Source organism: Oncorhynchus tshawytscha, linkage group LG10 (genome assembly GCF_018296145.1).
Source record: "Oncorhynchus tshawytscha isolate Ot180627B linkage group LG10, Otsh_v2.0, whole genome shotgun sequence".
Lineage (NCBI taxonomy): Eukaryota > Metazoa > Chordata > Actinopteri > Salmoniformes > Salmonidae > Oncorhynchus > Oncorhynchus tshawytscha.
The window spans coordinates 28151625-28174495 of NC_056438.1; the positions used below are offsets into that span (position 1 = coordinate 28151625).

The 22871-nt window shown below is 44.7% G+C and overlaps 1 protein-coding gene and 1 non-coding gene across 6 annotated transcripts in view; both read right to left on the reverse strand.

The window, feature by feature from the left end:
• Positions 1–22871, reverse strand: part of LOC112261015 (neurexin-2-like) — a 935354-nt gene that overhangs the window by 333899 nt on the left and 578584 nt on the right. The gene's annotated exons all lie outside the window — the stretch shown is intronic.
• trnaa-ugc lies at positions 18968–19043 on the reverse strand. Its single transcript has one exon. It is a non-coding gene; the product is annotated as a tRNA-Ala (tRNA).

Genomic DNA, 22871 nt, shown 5'->3' on the forward strand with positions numbered 1-22871 from the left:
GGTTAAACGTGATCCGTGGTCGTGAGACATACTGTCAAATTCTTTAAAATGACATTGGAGGCGGCTTATAGTAGAGCAATTAACATTACGTTCTCTGGCAACAGCTCTGGTGGACATTCCTGCAGTCAGCATGACAATTACGCGCCCCCTAAACATTGAGACATCTGTGGCATTGTGTTGTATGACGAAACTGTACATTTAAGAGTGCCCTTTTATTTTCCCCAGCACAAGGTGCACCTGGGTAATAATCATGTTGTTTAATCAGCTCCTTGATATGCTACATCTGTCAGGTGGATGGATTAGCTTGGCAAAGGATATTCACTAACAGGGATGTAAACAAATGTGTGCCAAACATTTGAGAGAAATAAGCTTTTTGTGCAAATGGAAAATTTGATTTCATCTCATGAAACATGGGGCCAACGCTTTACATGTTGTGTTTATATTTTTGTTCAGTCTAATTACACTTTGGATGGTGTATCAAGATACAGGCGTCCTTCCCAACCCAGTTACCGGAGAGGAATTCAGCACGAGGCCAATGGTGACTTTAAAACAGTTACATAGTTGAATGGCTGTGATGTTGTTGGGGGAAAACTGAGGATGGATCAACAACATTGTAGTTACTCCACAATACTAACCCATTTGACAGAGTGAAAAGAAGGAAGCCTGTACAGAATAAAAAATATCCCAAAACATGCACTCTGTTTGCAACAAGGCACTAAAGTAATACTGCAAAAAATGTGACAAAGCAATTCACTTTTATCCTGAATACAAAGTGTTATGTTTGGGGCAAATCCAATACAGCACATTACTGAGTACCACACTCCATATTTTGAGGTATAGTGGTGGCTGCATCATGTTATGGGTATTCTTGAAATCGGACTGGGGAGTTTTTCAGTAAAAAAAATAATCATAAATAATCCTAGAGGAAAACCTGGTTCAGTCTGCTTTCCACCAGACACTGGGAGATGAATTCACTTTTCAGCGGAACAATAACCTAAAACACAAGGCCAAATCTACACTGGAGTGTCTTACCAAGGCAACAGTGGATGTTCCAGAGTGGCTGAGTTACAGTTCTGACTTAAATCTATTTAAAAATCTATTGCAAGACCTGAAAATGGTTGCCTAGCAATGATCAACAGCCAATTTGACAGAGCTTCAAGAAATGGGAAAATAATAATGGGAAAATGTTGCACAATCCAGTTGTGGAAAGCTCTTAAAGTTTTACCCAGGAAGACACAGCTGTAATCGATGCCAAATGTGTTTTTACAAAGCATTGACTCAGGGGTGTGAATACTTATGTAAATTAAAGATTTCTGTATTTCCTTTTCAATAAATGTGCTAACATTTCTAAAAACATGTTTTCACTTTGTCATTATAGGTTACTGTGTGTAGATGGGTTAGATGTTTATTTTATTTCATCCATTTTGAATTCAGACTGTAACACAACAAAAACTCAAGGGGTATGAATACTTTCTGAATGCACCGTATTTATGCGTCATTGCCCCAGGCGTTCAAAATGATGTTTGGATGAAGAGGTAGACCAGGGAATACACTCCTTCACTTAGTCTAAGACCTTCAAAGGGGCAAACCTTCCCCCACCGCTGTGCCTGTCTGAACAGAAAGATTGAGGAGCAGCAGCTCGCTCACTCTCCTCAGACTCTTTCCCATAGCCCTTCATGTTTACAGCTCAGCAGTCCCCCTTAGACAGCAGCATACCACACTGCATACCACCCTGCATACCACTGCTGACTTGCTTCTGAAGCTAAGCAGGGTTGGTCCTGGTCAGTTCCTGGATGGGAGACCAGATGCTGCTGGAAGTGGTGTTGGAGGGCCAGTAGGAGGCATTCTTTCCTCTGGTCTAAAAAAATATCCCAATGCCACACAGGGCAGTGACACTGTAAGGGTGCTATCGGATGGGATGTTAAACGGGTGTCCTGACTCTCTGAGGTCATTAAAGATCCCATGGCACTTATCGTAAGAGTAGGGGTGTTAACCCCAGTGTCCTGGCTTAATTCCCAATCTGGCCATCAAACCATCACGGTCACCTAATAATCCCCAGTTTACAATTGGCTCATTCATCCCCCTCCTCTCCCCTGTAACTATTCCCCAGGTTGTTGCTGCAAATGAGAATGTGTTATCAAGTCAACTTACCTGGTAAAATAAAAAAGAAGACTGAGTTTTTCCCATTAAATTTAACAGTTTGAACCTGCTCTGAGGTGGGGGACTGCTGAGCTCTAAACATGAAGGGCTATGAAAAAGAGTCTGAGGAGAGTGATTGAGCTGCTGCTCAACCTTTCTGTTCTCACATACGAAACAGTATACAGTATTCAGTATACAAAACAATAAGCACAGCTGCTCTTTCCATGACAGACTGACCAGGTGAAAGCAATGATCACTTATTGATGTCTCTTGTTACATCTACTATAATCAGTATAGTTGAAGGGTTGCGGACTGTGTATGTGTGCCATTCAGAGGGGGAATGTGCAAGACAAAAAATGTAAGTGCCTTTGAACAGGGTATGGTAGTAGGTGCCAGGCACACCGGTTTGTGTCAAGAACTGCAATGCTGCTGGGTTTTTCACACTCAACACTTTCCTGTGTGTATCAAGAATGGTCCACCACCCAAAGATCATCCAGACAACTTGACACAACTGTGGGAAGCATTGGAGTCAAGATGGGCCAGCATCCCTGTGGAACGTCTTCAACATCTTGTCGATTCCATGGCCCAACAAATTGAGGCTGTTCTGAGAGCAACTCAATATTAAGGGGGGTGTTCCTTATGTTTTGTATACTAAGTGTATAGCAGCAACTAAGAACAAAACAGTGCAAAAGGTAGCAGGAAAACAACAGGATTTTCTTAAATAAGCAGAACATTCCCCTATGAACCATAACATCATTAAATAAGCATGAAGTGCACAACCCATGCAATTGTGAAAAGCAGCTTTACCGACCATCCTACTGTAAAGGTGAAACATGACACTGAGTGTAAGATGTACTATAGTTCCAGCATCAATTGAACAATCTATTTACAGTCCTGCTGGGCCTATAGAGGGATGAGCTCCCCTGACCAGTCTCCCATTACACCCGAAAGCCCCGAGCCTGTCAATACGCAGAGCAACAAAGAGGAAGCCATTGATCGAACTAGAGGAGAGAGGCAAGGGGAGATCGAGAGGGAGAGCGAGAGAGAGAGAGGGAGACAGTGGCAAGGGGAGATCGAGAGACAGAGAGAGAGAGAGAGAGAGAGAGAGAGAGAGAAATAGAAAAGTATAAACAAGAGGAGAGGAGAAAGAGGTAAGTAGTGAGAGGGAGGGAGAGCAAAAGAAGGAGAGAGAAGGAAAAAAAGTGGGAGAGCAGTCTAGCATACAATGGTAAAATCGTTACAGTTGTCAACGATACCCTAGTCTCCTGTCCTTTGGCCAGTCAGCTCGCCAGTCATCACCGTTACCCACATGCCTGTCATTACAGACTACGCCACTCCTGTCATTACAGACTACGCCACTCCTGTCATTACAGACTACGGCTCTCAATCGAACACGGCGGCTGGTCAGGTCTCCAACCATTGATTAACGGAACAGAACGCACCCAATGCCTGCGTTAATGACGGCGCCAAGCCACGCGCCTGCCTCTGCCAAACAACACCGCCTATCTTTTATGAACACGGCCCAGTACAGAAGGAAAAAATGAATAAAATAATTCCGCTAGGGGGAAAACAACAACAATCGTAAAAGTAAATCGGTCACATTCACAAAAGGCGTTTTTGTTGATTCGAGATGAGAAGAGTTTCCTAATTGGTCCGTTTGCCCAGCAGATGGGACTGTCGGGGTAAAAACATTCTGGATTCCTGCTTGGTTGAGGAGTACTGTACGTGGAGTGTGTGTGCTTGTGTGTGTGTGTGTGTGTGTGTGTGTGTGTCTGTTTCCTACTGAGGAGTATAGATGGTAATTGTTCTCCCTCCAGATTCCAGAGTGATTCGCTGAGAGAGACAATGCTAGAGGCAGTGCTTGATTAACAAACTCTCCGACACAGTCACCCGCATCAACAGAAGCATTCAGATGCACACAACAAAAGAAACGCACACTTTCTCGCCTCTTACTCACTCTGACACTTTCGCTCTCTTTGGATTCCCGGGAAATGACAGCAATTATGGACCACATTAGCATGCAAAGGTCTCAACAGAATGGCGTTCAGATTGAGCATAGGGAGCAATCAAATGCTGTCAGAGTGGTAAGTGTTGAGAGATACAGCGACACATTCACAGTCTAGAAAAATGTATCGATGCCTTGACTTTCTGATGTTGGAGTCTGCTTCCCAGATCAAACTAAAAGGCCCTCTGGCTAGACATCAGACATGGCTTTGAACTAGTGAGGTCAGTTTTAAAACAAAAGCCTTGCGCTATTCACAATCACACGCAAGCACACGGTCACCTCTACTGACCAAACACATTTGCAACCCCTCTTCAGCATTGGTAGACTACTGCATTCACAATTATGATTGGACAAAAATACACTATTTTCGTAAGGACATGTTGTTGGTTAACTCTGCCAATATCATTTTTTAAAATAATTATGTAGCAATTTCACTTGGTTTTTAATCCACAATGTCACTATGTTTAATTACCTGATTGCAGTCCCCATTGAATTAGTACTAATGCATACCCACAAGCCAGTGGTGTTCTCAGAATAACTATATCTTCCCACCTTAATGAGTCATAATGATAATCTCTTCCATTCTATTTGAATAATATATTAAAGCATGTGAGCGATATTATATCGAAACCTCTACTATAATTCCTTGCGGGCCGAAAACTTTGATTTGCTAGTCTAATTCCCATCTGTAGCTCCTTAGGCTTAGTCTGGCTCTAGCTGTTGAGGATGAGACAGATGACAGGGGAAGTCTGCTTGCATCGCACCCCTGTGGCCGGCCAGTTTCAGTAACATATGCAACAAACAGCCTCAACGCCTTAGGATCACAAACACAAATCTGGGCCATGCTTGACCACACATTCTCCATGTGGCTTAACGCGGCGCATGACATGGGGAATTGAGCCCTTTCAGGATAACACAATGGCCAACACGTGCAGACAATCATGCCCCGCTCGTTCGTGTGCACGGATGAGCAAACACACACACAGACACACTAACACACACACACACACACCATACAAATAAGCGCGCGGCACTTAATTCCTCAAAAACAAATCGCTATATGTGTGTACAAAACAGAACAAAACTGTCTGAGCTAATGCAATTTCTCAGCAATGCAATCTGTTGCCCCCCGCGTGGTAATGAAGGCGGTGGTGCGGAATTCACATCTTCATCTCAGCCCATTAATAGCACATCCAAATCCTGCTTGGGTATGCACAGCTCCAAGGCTTTGAATAGAAACCCTTGTGGCTCCTTCAAAAGAAAAGCAGCCCTTCCTTCCTAGCGCCAAGGCTTGGTTCCTGACACAATAATAAGACTCGGTGCTGGGGTTTGCTGAATCTGACACAGTTTATCTGAATGCGTTGCACAATGCAGCACTTTAGTTTCAAAAGGAACAATGCATTTAGCTAGTCGCGTGCCTTTTGAAATGGAAAATGGGTTTTTGTTTGAATGGTGAATGTGTATAAGTATGTAGGTTTGCGTCAATGGCATAGTTGGACGGCTATTCATCCTGAGGGGATGTAAGCACTCTCGTCTTGTGCTTGTCATTTTGTTGATATAAAACTGCCATTTTAATAACAACAACCGCAGTACTGTCAGTACAACGCCCACAGCCCTCTGGCAGTTGGTATAATGATAAACCTAAAGGGCCAAACATTGTCAAGGAAGCTACAAGAAACACACACACACACCCACACACACACCCACCCACACACACACACACACACACACACACCCACACACACCCACACCACACACACACACACACACACACACACACACACACACCCACACACACACACACACACACACACACACACACACAAAGCACTCCTCGCTGTTCCCGTATGCTATTTCCCAGTTTGTCAGCAGGGGCCGCTCCTGTGGGACCAGTAGAACACAGTCGACAGCAGAGGGTGACGCGGTGTAGAACACCCAAGAGGGCTCACTGTAACAACAGCAGCACACACTCCTTCTCCTCCCATAATCTGACAACCCACCGCTAACAACAGCCAACAACAACAACAGCAGCCGACACCTCCCAACACGTACCCGGGGGCAACGACTTAAGCTGCTAGTGAAATGCTAGAGTGTAACATTGACATGCATACACTATTTACTGCGTATTGACGTAGCTAACATGGACATACTGCACAATCAATTGTATTAAATCCCTGGGTAGGGCTAAGAGGAGGACACTGGACTTAATATGATGCTCCAAACTGCAATGATTTAGAGTTGAACACATATAGTCTGATCATCAACTATGGGATTGAAATCTTTAAGTGCCATCTAACACGGAGCCAAGTCAGCAGTGACACTCCTTTAAGCTGCAAGCCTTAGGGACTCAGAATGGCCTGGAACCCGTGTAGTAGGAAGAGAGGGTCAAATGCTGACAAATGGAGAGTGTGTGCCTGCGCCACGGTGAAGAGGGGTGAGACATCAGCGACTAATGCATCTGCTGTATTGCCCTGGTACTGCCGTGGGCAGAGGTCAGCTTCATTCTCTTTTCTTCTCTCTCTCTCGCTCCCTTTTCTTGATATTCTACTCTTCCCTTTCTTTCATTTCTCCTCTTTCTCCTCCACCCATCACTTTCTCTAACAGCCTTCCTGTCGTTTCTACTTCAGCCCCTTTGACTGACAGTGGCACTACACTCTAGAGAACCTGAGAGGACAGTGAGGTCACGGTCTGTACGTCAGCACAAAGGACAGCTTCTTAAATGAGCCTCTGGCGACCTAGTGTGACGTAAGGTGCGTTCAACATGGTAAAGTTTGGGGGGGAAAGAAAAAAAACCCATTACATTTGTTTTGTGTTAGCTGCGAACAATAGCTAAAGTTGGCCAACCGTCTGAGAAGGTGGTGTACGGCGAACGAAGGTACTGTTTCGGGTCTAAACTGTCATCAACACATGATCTTAGTACATGTGGAAGGAATAGTAGTCCTTTGCGGTTGAAACATTACTGCCAAAATGGCACAGCAATCCTTACAAAAATAAACATTTTGGGATGTTCATTCATATCGTTTTATTGAAATTGTTACCAAGCAACATGCTTGCTGCAAACATCACCCTTGAACCTCTACTATGGCCCCACCTAACAAACATCGCCCTTGAACCTCTACTATGGCCCCTGCTAACAAACATCACCCTTGAACCTCTACTATGGCCCCTGCTAACAAACATCACCCTTGAACCTCTACTATGGCCCCTGCTAACAAACATCACCCATGAACCTCTAATATGGCCCCTGCTAACAAACATCACCCTTGAACCTCTACTATGGCCCCTGCTAACAAACATCACCCGTGAACCTCTACTATGGCCCCTGCTAACAAACATCACCCTTGAACCTCTACTATGGTCCCTGCTAACAAACATCACCCTTGAAACTCTACTATGGCCCCTGCTAACAAACATCACCCTTGAACCTCTACTATGGCCCCTGCTAACAAACATCAGTTAAATTGATTTCTATTCGTCTTGACAATTGTATGCGTCTATTTTCAACCTATAACTGCCATGTATTATACTCCCATTATATCTGAGATCTATGAGTCATGGGAATTAACAACACCGCTCTGTGAGGCCAAAATGATAATTATATGAATGGTCTGATTGATTGGAATATGCATGGAGGGATGATCCAAATGATCACCCACTAGGTTTGACAAGGCCCTAACGAGGGGACGAGTGTGTGGTGAGGGAGCGATTGACTCGGTCTGCCCCAGACAGTGATTAGAGGGGGTAGGAGGAGGTAAAGATGGCTGCCGCTCTGGCTCACTAGGTGGGAGCTGATTACCTATCCAGCCAGACAGGCAGGCCTGGAAAAAATGTGCCTTTCCTCACAACCGGCCAATAAGGACCTCTCGTCTGCATCACAGGAGGGGAAGAAGTGGAAGAATTGGAAGACCGAGAGAGTGAGAGTAAGCGAGAGTGAGAGAGCGAGAGAGAGAGAGAGAGAGAGCGACAGAAAGCGAGAGAGAGAGAGCGAGTGAGAGCACGAGAGAGAGAGCATGAGAGAGAGCGAGAGAGCGAGAGAAAGCAAGAGCGAAAGAAGCCCATAGACACAGTCCCCATGATGAGGTGATTAGGGAAGACGAGGGGAAGGCAAAAAATGAGGAAGGTGTGAATTGTGAATCGATGGAAAGCATACCCCACAGTCACACATCACTAGTGACACCAACACGCTCCGAGCTTCAGAGGTTGATGCACAACACATGTCTATGTCTTTGATTTCTATTCCATTTTTTACCTCTACACTATGAAGATAAGGGGATACCAAAGGGGGCCTTGCTCATTAAGGGCACGTTGCCACACGGTACTTCAGCACCACCACTCAAGGCTTGAGACAAATGGTAAGTGCCTTCTTCGCCCTTAACAGTTCATTGTTGCAGGTTCAGAGGAATCTGTAAAGACTGCATGGCGTTCTCTCCCAGTATGAGATTACAAATAACCTTGAGATATACGGGCAAAAATAAACAACTTCGGCTGTATGTTTTTTCTTCTTCTCTTCCTGTCGTGAGTAGCCGCAGGTCCAATTGGTATTTTCTGTGGGTAGTGGGAGGAGGATCGAGCTATTGATGCTCCGAGGAGTGCAAAATGGCCTCCTCTAGTGTGCCCACACACACAAGGACATACACATGCACTGACACAGACACCGGAACCCTCACTGGCCCTCTAGAACTAGTGCAACTAACTGACTTCCAACACGCAACCCGGGGCCCCTGTAGACAGTCAAACTGAGCCCCCAGGCACAGTCCACTAATTGCAAACTCTTCCCGTGTCATGCGACTAGCGCCTATCAATTAGGGAAACTTTCTTTCCGTGTCCATGGGCAACTGTGGGATCTCATTTGGGAGAGTCTATTGGGGAGGGAATCGGTGCACGCAAGCTTTACTCAGTAACTATGGGTGGAGGATGGACTCTCTCTACTGGGAACTTGGCCTATTCCTGTGAGGGAATATGTTTTTTAACAGCTAACCAATTTTCCAGTAGTTCGTTCACAGGATAACAAAACGGCAAGACAAGAACATGTTATGGGGGTTGTGAAGCGCGACAGGATACATTTACAAGCAACACAACTTCTGAGGAGCTATCTGAGAGTAACACAGACAAAATATTGGTTATTTAATATCGGTATTTGAATTCAGAGTTGCACAGGGCTGACAAGTGAGGAACCATACATTTAAAGTCTTTATGAGCCGAGGCAGGCCTTTGAATTAAAGCTCAATCAATACTATGCTTGAAAACTTTTCACCTTCTCAACACCTCGAAACATCAAACAGTCTGTAACATCTGAGCAAAACAGTCAGTTCTTGTTTCCCTCACCGCCAAGTAAAAACCCTTCAACACAGGAAATTGCTCCCACATAAACAAGTGAAAGCTAGTTAGTGCGACATATCAAAAGCTAGACAGACACCCACTCTGTTCATCAGTATGCATCACCTCACCAGGTGAGCTGTCATTCAGTGACACATTTCACTCTCATAGGAAGTTGTCTCCAAAATGGCCACCCATAGTTTCACCAGTTCACACAAACTCTCCCTGGCCTGAGAAACTGCAGCCACACCCATCGATCCGCCCACCCTCTCTCGCTCTCCCTTGACCAATCTATTGTTCCACCTCCATAACCTGCTCCGAGGCACTAGACATCCCCTGCTACCATGGCAGCCAACCGGAGGGGAGGACAAGGCAGCTGATTCATCTATTAATAACACTGGTAGGCAGTAGGTTGCTGCTAGTAGTGGTGGTGGTGTGGGGGAAGCAGGGACCCGAGGAGAGCTGGGAGCTGATGAAAGTCTGTTTGGCCCTCCGAGTGGGAGGAAGGGAGGGATGGGATGGATGTGTAAAGAGGACACAAGGTCAGGAGGAGAACGCTGGCCATTGAGAGAGTGGGCTGGAAACGTATCTGCCATATTGCAGTGACCCTCGTGCTACTCTAGCAGACTAACTCTTGAGAGGAGGATCTCGGGAAATAGTTGTTTGTTTAGCGTTATGATAAAGCATCATGTCCTCGAGCAAGGTTTCCCAACCCTAGTCCTGGAGTGCACTCAGCAATAACACATTTTTGTTGTAGCCCCAGACAAACTCGCTTGATTCAACTTAACGAGGGCTTGATGATTAGTTGACAAGTTGAATCAGGTGTGCTTGTCCACGGCTACAATAAAAATGTGTGCTGTTGGTGGGACTCGAGGCCTGGAGTTGGGGAACACAGTCTGAGGGCGCTGTGTCTCAAGTTCCAGTATATGAACCAGCACTGGATCCTGGGATGTTCCCAACTGGCCCATCACAGTTAGCTGGATTTGATTTAGAAAGTTAATATTTTTGTATCTATAAGGGCCTCCTAGGGCATAATTTCTGACCTCATGCCAAGGCCAAATCTAAGTGACAAACCATATTGACAGCTAGCCTCTCGTTATGCTTCTTGTCCCCATTACGGGGTCATGAACTCTGTAACACATGGGGTCATGTTCACCCCTCTCTTAATATGTCACCATCTCTTTAATGCCACTGGGTGTTAATGTAGGGTCCCCAGGGTCCCTGGAGGCGCGGTCTTATCCGATTAGGCCCCGACTGAGCACTTCCTCATCACCAACGCTGGAACTTCCTCATCTGTCACCCGTCGCCACGGCGCATTGTCAGCTACTGACGGGACAGATAAGTGGCGGGTGATTAGCATCCCCCTCCCCCCATTGGCCCTAGCAGAGAGTGGAGGCGGACGGGGTCATCTTGTTAGTGCCAAAGGGGCCGTGTAAATGAGATGTGACTGACGTTCCAGGACATTACTTACACACACTGACATGAGAGGAGAGCCAGGCTATAAATACCAGCTCTCAAGGCAATTTAATTAGAGTAGACACAGACATAGGTGTTGCATGGGAGGGAAGAACTCATTCTTTCTCCCGTTCAAAAAAAACGGAGCAAAGCCAAAGCACGACAGCATGTTGCAACGCCCTGTATTAGCACCGGAGCAAAAGCCTGCCCACCATGTGGGTCTCCTAGACCAAGATTGAAGAAGAGAGTAAAGATCTCATTATCTGACTTTTTCAAGTATCTGAACTCAATAGCAGAGCATAATGAAAACATACAAATATAGTATTTCACTGCTACTTCACTGTCCATGTTCAGCAAGCTTACGTTCAGATGCGAGTTCAAGGCCCAATGTCATTTTCCTGCAGAAGGAGCATAATTAACAAGTGAAAAAGGAAACATCTCAGCCTATCGTCCTTTCTATCGGTCTCGCCTTTTGTCTCCCTCCTCTATAACTCAGGCCTGATAAGTCGAGTTGGAGCCGCAGAACCCCCCTTATCGGGCGACTCGACGGAGGACCCCATTGTTTATCTTGGGCTCCGGTAATGGGACAGAGTAATTTCTCATTTGTAATAATATCAAAAAGCAATTACCACTGCCGTGAATAAAAGTCATTGAACAATGGTGGCCATCAATCATCTGAGAGGAAGCATGGGACGAGAGAGAGCGTTTCCCGCTTAGTGTTTATTGTCATTTTTTCCCCTCCTGTGACGGTGGAGTCAGCTGTTTATATTTGTTTGCTGTGTATTGTGAAAGGGCAATGACCTGTGGCAGAGATGCAAGATATGCATTTCATTTAGAGTACAGTCGGAGGAAATGTAATGCGGCCAACCTATACAGTGGATTGTGATTTGTTTTTCGCTTTTGTATTCGAGTTGTTTTCCTGTGCGGGATTTTCTCTCAGGGATTCGTTATAGGACCAGTCTGACCATCGATTCATTTTCACGTATAATATACAATCTCTGCATGCCCTCCATTCTCTGACCCCCCCCTTCCCCACCATCTCTCTCTCCATCATCTCTCTCCGTCTCTGAATAATCCAAGGTCTTTATTTAGAGCTCTCTAGGTAAAGGTGAAATGTCTGCCACTTCCTAATGATGTCTGTCGCTGTTGCCCCCAATCTCACGAGCCACCCTGAAATAAACATGAGCCTGTGGGAGTGTGAAAGGAGAGAGAGAGAGGGGGGGGCAAAGAGGGAGAGAGAGGAGGAGGGAAGAGGAAGAGCTATACAGTGGCTCTGTGTTACAATATCTTAATATCACGGAGCAGCTTGTGAATGTGCATATTTTTGTTTAAGTGAAGAGACGTGAGGCACGAGGAGGTTTAGCTTGTAATGTCGTTATACAACTCTGGTCACTAGGCATCGTCTTCGCAAACCATGTGACAAGACAACCTATAATCTTAAAAGCACATATGGATGTAATTATGCAGAGCTGAGTGTTCTGTATAGACAGAGCCACCCTCCTAGCATTTCCAGAGGTGTAATTTTCAAATTGCTATCGACTCCTTTTTATCCCCCCACATAACCCAAATTGATTTCAAGCTTCTGACCATTATATATATGAATATTAAATGATGAGATTGATTGTTAGCCTGAAATGGGCGTTAAGGGTCGTATTGTCAAGTTGAAGGGATAAGGTTGTTCATATTAGCATGTTAGCTGACATCTATAGACTTCCAGGCATTGCGCTAATGCTTGTTAGCATTGGCCTACAAAACTACCTCTAACTTCCTTCATACTGAAAATCCACAAGTTCACCTGACTATGGGGAAGTAGAAAAGTATCCCTTTAACCTCTTGAAAACCCTAAAGGAGCTACTGGTGCTGGAACCTTATCAGAGTTATGTTTATGCAAACTGGCAGCCTCTAATGAGGATTCTACTCTGTGTGGGACGAGGTGAGTTTTTATCATTTACGATGTGAAGTGCGTTGAACAGCAGGAATGGAGCAGAGCTATGCAAATCCAATGAATTAAATGATTTGTGTTATTATTAGTATGTATAATAGTTTAGTATGAGACTTTCTATGATTCTATTCGATCATGAGGGGAAAAGAGGTACATAAATACTGCAATGTCAGTTTGGTTTGATTCAATTGAATCCACAGTTGGCGACATCTTCTTTCCTTTCCTCGCCACCTTCTTCCTTATTTCTCCCCACCTTCAACACTTAGCATGCACCGTGTCTCAGTTCCATTTCCTGTCCACACTTCATACGGTGACAGCTCACAGCCAGTGTCAACACTATGACACTGTATTCCTCTCACCATCTCCTGTCCTCCTCTCCAGGCCCTGTTCCACAGCAGGTCATCCTTCCTGTGAGAGGAGGATGGATGCCATTAACCTTTGTCATGTGATCTCATCAAGGGCGGACGCTGAGGTCCCCCCGGGGGTTTAGAGGGTCTATTGGAAAAAAGTGTGCGGGTACACGTGTGAGTGTGCATCTGTCTGAGTGTTGGCGTGTGCATCAGCCTCTGAGAGGCTGTATGGAGGTGACCCTCTCAGTTGATCTCGTTAGCATTCCAGCCAGGCATCCGGCAGTAGGAGGCTGGCCCAGCCATAAAAAGAGAAGGCCACCCGGGAGCACATTAGAACAGAGCAGAGCCAGGGGACAGGACATAATCTGCTGTGTGTCAGCGGGAAAGCCTGATGCTATTACACCACAACTGTAAGGTTACGACCCCGACACAGGGCCTGAGTGCCCCTGTGTTCCTCTATATGCCCTAGGCAGGCTGACCTCCAAGTCAGATAGAGCCGAGGTAGAGACGGGCTGATGATGTGGTTTAGAGTCAGTTTACTGTATTGTTTGTCCTGCTGGGATTCAACTAGATTCTTTTGTGAAAAAGATGCACAAAGCACATCGAAGTGGACAACACTTTAAAGTGATTCTACTTGTTCCAACCTAGAAAAGAATGACTTGGTTAGGTTTGTGTCTCACTTGGGTATGGTCTGAGAAATAAAATAAAGACATATTGAAAGGCCACATGTACTCTGCCTCTGTCTTACAACTCTCTCTTTAACCCTTTCCCTCCCCCTGTCTCTCGTCCTCTTACTCTCTCTCTCCCTCTCCTTGACATTAAGACTTGCGCAGTCTTTCTCTCTCTCAATCAGCACGTGTGAGAGTCAGCAGAGGAGACAGACAAAGATAGGAGTATTACTAAGCATGTAGATTCAACAAAGACCAGATCAACCTACGGAAGGGGGTTTTGCTGCGTATGTGTGTGTGTGTTTGTAATACACACGCCTAACATACACTGAAGGCAAAATATCTCTTAACCATCACGTTTAGCTGCGGATTAAGACAAAGTTGTCACCCCCCTTTTGAAGTGTGATCTGACAAACTTGACTTTACACGTTAAAGTCTGAGAGATCCATGTTTTCCCGAAAAGCTTCAACCCTGGCAGAGTATGAACAGAAATAGACGGCTGCCAGTCTATTGCTACGGGTCTGCATGACCAGCGCATCTGAAAGCAGATGAGTGACAAGGGGAGTTTGCTGGGAAGAGAGGCAGCATCAGCAGACAAATGAGTGACAAGGGGAGTTTGCTGGGAAGAGAGGCAGCATCAGGAGACAATTGAGTGGGTTAGGGGCTGTAGGTGAGCTGGAGGTGTCAAAAAAGCCTGGATGAGCTGACGGTAAATATTTAAATCGCTAGACTGGACACTCCCTCTGGCCACTGTGCTTGGCGAAACGGAGCAGCTGTCTGTGTGTGTCTATCAAATCAAATCATATACTTCATAAACAACAGGTGTAGACTAACAGTGACATGTTTACTTACGGGCACCTCTCAACAATGAAATAAATAAATAACACGGAATAAATAAACACACAATGAGTAACTATTACTTGGCTATGTACAGTACCAGTCAAAAGTTTGGACACACCTACCTCATTCAAAGGGTTCATCTTTATTGGGAATGTTTTCTACATTGTAGAATAATAGTGAAGACATCACAACTATGAAATAACATATATGGAATCCTATAGTAACTGAAAAAGTGTTAAACAAATCAAATATATTTCATATTGTAAAGTTGAAACCCTTTGCCTTGACAGCTTTGCAACCAGCTTCATGAGGTTGGAATGGAGGTGTGCCTTGTTAAAAGTTAATTTGTGGAATTGCTTCCCTTATTAATGCGTTTTGAGCCAATCAGTTGTGTTGTGACAAGATAGGGATGGTATACAGAAGACAGCCTATTTGGTAAAAGACCACGTCCATATTATGGCAAGAAACATTTCAAGACCTTTGAAAGTTTCTTCAAGTGCAGTCGCAAAAACCATCAAGCGCTATGATGAAACTGGCTCTCATGAGGACCACCACAGGAAAGGAAGACCCAGCTTTACCCTCTGCTGCAGAGGATAAGTTCATTAGAGTTACCAGCCTCATAAATTGCAGCCCAAATAAATGCTTCACAGAGGTCAAGTAACAGAGACATCTCAGCATCAACTGTTCAGAGGAGACTGCTTGAATCAAGCCTTTATCGTTGATTTGCTGCAAAGAAACCACTACTACAGGACACCAATAATAAGAGACTTACTTGGGCCAAGAAACATGAGCAATGGACATTAGACAGGTGGCAATCTGTCCTTTGGTCTGATGAGTCCAAATTTGAGATTTTTGGTTCCAACCACTGTGTCTTTGTGAGACGCAAAGTCATTGGCTCCTGAGTGGTGCAGCGGTCTAAGGCACTGCATCTCAGTGCTAGAGGCGTCACTACAGACCCTGGTTATATTCCAGGCTGTATCACAACTGCCTCTGATTGGGAGTCCCATAAGGCGGCGTTGACCCAGCGTCGTCCAGGCCGTCATTGTAAATAAGAATTTGTTCTTAACGGACTTGCCTAGATAAATAACGGTTAAATAAAATAAAAATTAAGAGTAGGTGAACGGATGATCTCTGCATGTGTGGTTCCCACCCGAAAGCGTGGGGTGCATTGCTGGTGACACTTTTTGTGATTTATTTAGAATTCAAGGCACACTTAATCAGCATGGCTACCACAGCATTCTGCAGCGATACACCATCTCATCTGGTTTGTGTTTAGTGGGACTGTCATTTGTTTTTCAACAGGACAATGACCCAACACACCTCCAGGTTGTGTAAGGGATATTTGACCAAGAAGGAGATGGTGATGGTGTGCTGCATCATCTGATCTGGCCTCCACAATCACCCGACCTCAACCCAATTGAGATGGTTTTGGATGAGTTGGACCGCAGAGTAAAGGAAAAGCAGCCAACAAGTGCTCAGCATATGTGGGAAATCCTTCAAGCATTCCCGGTGTAGCTGGTTGAGAGAATGCCATGAGTGTGCAAAGCTGTCATCAAGGCAAAGGGTGGCTACTTTGAAGAATCTCAAATATAAAATATATTTTGTTTTAACATTTGTTGATTCATATGTGTTATTTGTGTTATTAGTTTTGATGTCTTCACTATTATTCTAAATTTAGAAAATAGTAAAAAATAAAGAAAAACACTTGTGTTTCCCAAACTGTTTTCATTTTATCCAGAGGTAAACAAATCATCGGCCAGAGCGTCAAGTGTGCGCTCTGAACGCTTCAAGAGCGAAACGAGATGGGTGGGGCTAAAGCTTAAGAGTGTGTGAACGGTAAACGATGCTGAATGGATGTAGACAATGGATGTAGCTCTTCACTAAATACCAAAACATTCAAAGGCCATTTTCTCAAAAGTTTTTATACAAGTTTGTCAACTTTCAAAGCAGAATTATTTTCCCATTGTTCCTCTAAAATGCAGTGTATGATCTACCATTTTGTTACACTGTGCGGAGTAGGGTATCACATCTAACAAACCAAACACTGAAGTACGGTCATAGAAGGTAAAGTAAAAACCCAAACCGGTCCATGCATTAATACCAGTATGTTTAAATAGAGTATATCGCCCAGCCCTACACAGTGCGATCGAGTCAACAGACACACTCACTTCTACAATAGGGGGGCTACAACAGTAGGAACCATCACAGACCAAAACAGAGGCTTTTATCTCTCTTCTCCTTCTCGGGAAGCTTGGGTTTTTGGGAGATGCTTGCCAAGAGGTAAGTGTGAAAAATGGGCGCAGCGCAGTGCCAAAGTAAAACTGTGCTGGATTTAAAGTGGAAGGGAGTGTGCTGTAGTGCTACTGCAGAGCTTGCCTTCGCTAGCGTGTTACTGATTTAATGAGTCACGACAGTGTCAGGAGATAAAGCATTTGATCAGAGATGGGAGTCCACAGCTACATTTATATGTGCATCTACTTACAGAGGAGAGGCTGGGACATCCGTGTGTGTGTGTGTGTGTGTGTGTGTGTGTGTGTGTGTGTGTGTGTGTGTGTGTGTGTGTGTGTGTGTGTGTGTGTGTGTGTGTGTGTGTGTGTGTGTGTGTGTGTGTGTGTGTGTAAAGTATGAATGTGTGTGTAGAGTGGTATTAGGGGAGTATGTCAAGGCTATGCTAGAACTAAGAGGTCTACTACATGTTAGCTATGAAGCCATTCTGAAGCTTCATCCAGAGTACCTCATTACAAATCCCCCCCGTCCCGTCCCGTAACCTCCACCTGTCGAGTACTAGGCCCTCTGCGACATCGCTTACCTCAGAGATGAGCAATCAATAAGGAGAAGGCACGTTTGAATTGTCCACTCCTTTCTCCGCATGATTCCCCGTCCCTCTATCCTCTTCTACCACCGCCCTCATCCCTCGCTATCCCCACCCTTATCTTCACTCTGTTGCTCCTGTTCTTCAGTATGGATTATTCACAGCCGAGTGCAATTACTCCAGAGCATACTCACTATGCCACTGGCCACCCACATCCAGTCCGACCGATAACCAACAGCCTCATTTGGGCCCATTACTTATTATTTATGATCCATTCTCCGGGTGAACATGGGCAGCCCCCGAGCCAGCTAATTGTGGCTGGAGCTGATTGTAATGCACACAAAAAGAACGCGCCCCCTTAAAGAACAATTACGGGGAGCACCTAGTCAAAAGCGGGTGGGAGGGGGTGGGGGTGGTGGGGGTAAGGTTGAAGGGTAAGAGGGGTGTTGGCTAGTGATAAGCCCTACAGGCACTGAGCTGTTGGGAATTTCCTTAGGCATGAACATATTCTTGCCAACTGTCCTCAGGTCAGTGATGCAGGTCGTCAGGGTGGACGTCATTAAGATCCGGTTGACCTCTGGTCAGTATCTGGATTCAGACAGAGCATAGCCTCTTTACCATTTGAGTGGTTTTAATAATTACAATTACAATTGGCCGACTATGGACCAGTGTTCCAGATAGATGTTTTGCTACAATGCCGTAAGCCTCGTGTATTTCACTGCTCCTGGCTGCCTAAGCTTGTTAGCGTCCAAAGTCCTTGAAGGATGACTGGATATCTGCAAAGTGACACCTTTTTGGTCAGTCAATGAAAATGAAGAAGAAAAAAAAGATTGCGAGAGAGAACGGGACGGAGAGGAGGAAAAAAGCAGAGATTGAACAAAAGATGGTCTCGCAAAGAAGAAAGGCATTGGGAACAAGAGGAGAGCTATGGGTTGGAGAGTACAGAAAGAAATAGAGAAGAGAGAGAGAGAGAGAGAGAATAGAGAGTGAATATGGTAAGAAGGAAGAGAGGGAATGCAGCCAGTACAGTATATTAGGGTCATCGAGGAATGTAGCTCGGGAGCGTGTGACTCATTAAAACAATGAGTCACTTCGCTCTCTCACCCTCACATAGATGAGCATCCACTTCATGAATTTGAGGCTTGGGCAGGAGCCCTGAGTGACATGCTGCATCTCAAACTCATCTCACCTTCTAGCCCCTGGTCCCCCCCACCACATCTTCTCCAGTGAGGGGATGAGTTATACAGATGTAAGATCTTAATTTGATCCCTCGTTTGTTGCTGAGACTTTTCCTGCACTGCAGGAAATGCAGATGAGCTTTGTGACTTACACAAATAATATTTAACTGAAAAATCACATTACAGTATTTCACTTTTCAAGTAGCCTACTTTTGGCCAGCTAATAGCCTAACCACTGATTAAGTAACATACGTTTTCATACTGGTCCCCTGTGGGAATCAAACCCACAACCTTGGCATTGCAAGTGCCATGCTCTACCAACTGAGCCACATGGGACCATGTAACATTAGGGACTAAACGTTCAAATCCTATTGCAGGAGGATTATTTTTTCTGTGACAATATAGGTCAAATTATTATCCTACACCTGTAAGACCAACGCCCCCACAAAATATATCCTTCTCTCCAGCTCTCTCCATTTCTCTTTCTCTCTCTTTGAGAGGCCCAGAGGTGGATAGCGAATGGCAATAGTAAGATATTACTGAAGAGGAAAGTCAGAGAGGAAGAATGAGAGAGATGCATCATATTGCTGTCTTTCTCCGATATTTTTTTCTTTCTTCTCTGTCTCTCACCCCGCCCGACTCTCTTTCTGATAAGGCCCAGGGGAGGTAGGCGAGGGCACACTCCCCTTCTCTCTCTCTGGGACACTTCCTGATGGACTCTCTTCACTGTCACTGTGATGACGTTTCTCCTTGACTGCTGCTGTAACTGGATCTCACCATGTCACCCAGGGAGGGAGCTGGAGTGGACAGACAGTGATACAGACGACTGATGTCGAAGAGGAGACTGGGAAGTGTGGTGCCATTAGCTGAAGACACAGAGGTAGTACTGAGCGATTAACCGGTTTTTAAACACCAAATTGAATGGCATCAGTTCAATTCTTTGAAATCAATTTCCTTCGTTTTTTTTCTGGGAACAGATTGCACAGTTTCTCTAGAGATAAATACAATCCAGCCTGAACTGTGGGAAGTAGTAGTGTGATGTAGTTTCCAACAGGCCAATTTTCTACATAGTTTAGCACAGAAAACGTGGTAATTACGGTAACTACAATGACCATAATCCATTGCGCATCTACTTGTTCGGTCTTGATAGCAGGTATTCAGCAGTCATCAGTAGTAAAATCACTGAGGAAGCTAAGCCAGGAAAAAAAATCCATATTACAACCTATGTGTTGTGATAATTGTGTTCTTTCCTCTATGTTAGTTAATATCCCTATTCGCCGTAATATATAGGCCTAAATTCATCACAAAACTGGAGAGCAGCATCTGTCCAGGGAAGTCCACAAACAGACAGTTGCATAACCTACTACAGCATGGTCAAGCAAGTTAATGTTTCCAATTAGTTCGTCACCAGAGGAAAACGACACAACGAGATGAAACAATTCAAGTTGTATCTGTAAATGTTTGGTTTGTGATTGGTGTGAAGCCAAGTCCAAACTGGCTTCTTTGGTGCACCAGGACCAGTCACAGTTGAGCTCATTCAGATGAGCTCAACGCAGATCTTGTTGTTTTGTTTTAAAGAGTTGCCAAATGCTTGCTGACTTCCCTTGCATTCAATGTTAGGGGGGTGTAACAATGTCATACTCCTTTTGACCAGACAGCATCAAATAGATGGCCTACACATTCTGAGATAGAGAGGAGCTGTTTCACTCACTCAGAAGCTTTATCCAGTGAGATACATTCTGCCTCTTGCGAATTGAAGGAAAGTTATGAGACAAAAGATACATTATTTAATTGTGTTCTTGGTAATTTTTTTGTGGAAGCCTGGCTTCCCTTGGCATCCATTAATACATTCTACTGGCAGTCATAAAACAATATACCTTAGTGATTTTGTCAGACAGCATAGGCAGAATAAAACAAACTAATATACACAGCAATTTAAACATTTTATGAAAGTAAAGTAATGTGAATAAATGATGGTTAATAAGCAGTAATGCGCAGTCACTACCATCGTGGGACATTTATATATTTTTTACAAATAAATCAGAGTTGATACAGCATTCAACCCACATAATGCATAGTGCATTTAATGTCATTTTAAAAAAAATGAAAATTGAAAACGGATCATCGTTTGATAATAGAACCAAAACCGAACGCACCTCATAAAGCACTAATCACTCGGCACTACAAAGAGGAGAGAGCTTTTATTTGGCCCTGTCAGCTAATTATAGCAAAGCCTCGTGCGTCCTGTTCAAGTGGGACACTGACTTGTGAGTTATGAGGTGGAGTTGAAGTTTGTCGGGGTGTGTGTGGGAGTCTCTCTGTGTGCGTGCGTGCCCCTTTCCTGACACTTCTTTTCCACATGGCATACCCCAAGCGACTAGGCAGTGACGCAATCATCTCCTCCTACACACGGAGAATACTTTCACCTGTCCTCTTCCTCGTCATATTAGACATCTCTGCCTCTCACTTGCTCTTTGTCTCTCAGTTCTTTTTAAATCAATTCTACCAACCTTGTTCGACTTCTTGGTCACAGAAAGTGTTCCACACGTTTTTTTTGTCCTATTGAGACTTGTCTCAGGCTGTGTTTTGAGTTATTCTGTTGAGATGAATCACAGGCACACAGGGCTTTACTGTAGAGGGGCTAGGGGGAGAGGAGTGGAGAAGGGGGGTTATAGCACCCGTTAGGCATTCATTATGGGGACGTGATGGCCCGTACATGTCTGTGAGACCACTCCGCCTGGCTAGCTGCCTGCCTTCCAGCCTGCCTGCCAGGAACAAAGTACCTGTGAGCATAGGGCCTGCTTCTCACCTTCACCATATCCCTCTCTCTTACACACAGCCAGCTGCATTGCTTAGTTAGGACAATCCCCCCCCACTCCCCCAATAATCTGTGATAAAGTTGCGGCTAAGCAAATACATGAACAGTTAATTGATTTTGTAGTGTCGAAACAGTTCTTTGTGCATCTGTGTCAACCTTTGGCGAACATCAACAGTACAAGGGAGATTGTCACATCAGCAATGCAGAGATGTAGGATACCAGTAGAAAACAGACAACAAAGTAAGGTGAAGAAAGAGAGGAGTGAGCGATTGAATAAGGCATGAGAGACGAAGACAGGCAGGCGCCGGGAAGGGTGAGGATGGAGGGGAAGTGGAGGAGGGGGTACTGGCGGTTATGGGGGTCAGCCTTTCTTCTTAAAGCGGAATAAATAAAGAGCGACACCGATCTTGTGAGACAAAAACTATTTCAATATTTAATATCATCTGGCACAAGGCGGCAGCAGGACCTGAAGTGGGAGGTTTTGATTCATGGCCTTGGCTAAGTGCCTCTGAGGGCAACTGGTGTAGAGGGCTACTCCTGTCTTCTTTTGAATCAGAGGAGAGCTCTAATAGCTTATAGACCAGGGGAAGGCAACCTTGCTCCTGGAGTGCCACAGGCACAGTTAATTGATTAATCGAATATCTGAATGGACATTTGCATTCGATTACTTGTGAGAGTGTACCATTTTTTGGGAGAAAAACAGTGATACGCCTATTTTAACCATGAAAATGATCCATGCGACATTGCTGCATGCAAGTACATAGTATGCCATGTGACATTCTTCATTTAATAAAACAAACTTTTGGAATGTAGCTTTCATCACTTGCGCCCCATAAAAAAGACTTGCAGGTAGCCTGCGTTTCACCTGGGTTGCTTACTGTTAATGCCATGCAGTCAGTAGAGCTCTACCAGTCTTGAGCCACACATCTTAGCAAAAAAAATAATATATATATATACAGTTGAAGTAGGAAGTTTACATACACTTAGGTTGGTGTCATTAAAACTTGTTTTTCATCCACTCCACAAATGTATGTAGATATATTGGAGCAACATCTCAAGACATCAGTCAGGAAGTTAAAGCTTGGTCAGAAATGGGTCTTCCAAATGGACAATGACCCCAAGCATACCAGCAAAATGGCTTAAGGACAACACATTCAAGGTATTGGAGTGGCCATCACAAACCTCAAACCTATATAAAATGTGTGGGCAGAACTGAAAAAGCGTGTGCGAGCACGGAGGCCTACAAACCTGACTCAGTTACACCAGCTCTGTCTGGAGGAATGGGCCAAAATTCATCCAACTTATTGTGGGAAGCTTGTGGAAGGATGCCCGAAACATTTGACCCAAG